General features: G+C 39.9%; 1 non-coding gene across 1 annotated transcript; it reads left to right on the top strand.

Annotated features, from left to right (window-relative positions):
- Positions 1-623: 623 nt before the first annotated feature.
- On the top strand, positions 624-730 carry LOC142180457 (small nucleolar RNA R71). The gene has a single exon (XR_012709081.1). It is a non-coding gene; the product is annotated as a small nucleolar RNA R71 (small nucleolar RNA).
- Positions 731-995: the final 265 nt, after the last annotated feature.

The following is a 995-nucleotide window of genomic DNA, read 5'->3' as shown; positions in this document are numbered from 1 at the left end:
AATTGTTGGTGAGGAGCTTGTGGTGTGTATTGATTTTGAGTACCTTGATTTTTATCCATGAAAAGTTTGGGTGGTTCCTCTAGTTCGAATTATAGGTGTTCCCATACTGGTTTGTCTGTCTTCGATTTGCATTACTCACAAAGCATACTGACTCAGAATTTGCTGGGCATAGATTACTGTGGCCTTCTCCACAAACTTCACATAATGCCTGCATTTACTGCACTAGTTGGGCTTGTTGTTTGTTGAGAACCACGACCATTTTATTGAACCGATTGGCCAAAGTAACAACTTGTGCCGACAATGCAGAAACATTATCTAATATCAAGGAACCCCCCCCCCCCCCAATTTTGTGGACTGTATGTCTGCTTGTTTCTCATTGCCAATCAGGATTACTCTTGGAGAATTTGTTCAACAAAACATATATTTCATAAAACTTTTCTCCAACACGTGACCACCAGTTGTAGCATCTACCACGATCTTGGTCTTAGGGTGTAGCCCTTCCATGAAAGTATGAGCCAACACCTCACTACTCTGATTATGTTGAGGAAAATCCCAAAGCAACCACGATCTTGGTCTTAGGGTGTAGCCCTTCCATGATAGTATAAGCCAACACCTCACTACTCTGATTATGTTGAGGAAAATCCCAAAGCAACTCTTTGAACCTCTCCCAAGCAAAATATAAGGATTCACCCTCCCTCTATTTAATAATGACTATCTCACTTCTAATTTTTGCAGTCTTTCCTGATTGGAAGAAGCGTGCTAAGAATTTGTGAGCTAGATCATTTCATGATGTAATAGAGTTAGCCGGTTCTGTCTTTAACCTTCTCTTCGCTTCGCCCAACAGAGAGAAAGAAAAAAGTGTGACTCCCTTTGTGATATAATTATCACTTATCTCTAAGAAGTTCAAAATATGTTATTGTGGATCCTCATGTGGTAGACCCATAAATTACTGGTTTGCATGTAACAACTGGATCATGATCTGTTTAAGATCAAAG

Source organism: Nicotiana tabacum, chromosome 4, assembly GCF_000715075.1.
Source record: "Nicotiana tabacum cultivar K326 chromosome 4, ASM71507v2, whole genome shotgun sequence".
In the NCBI taxonomy this organism is placed as follows: Eukaryota; Viridiplantae; Streptophyta; class Magnoliopsida; order Solanales; family Solanaceae; genus Nicotiana; species Nicotiana tabacum.
This window is presented reverse-complemented; position numbering and strand designations above follow the sequence as displayed.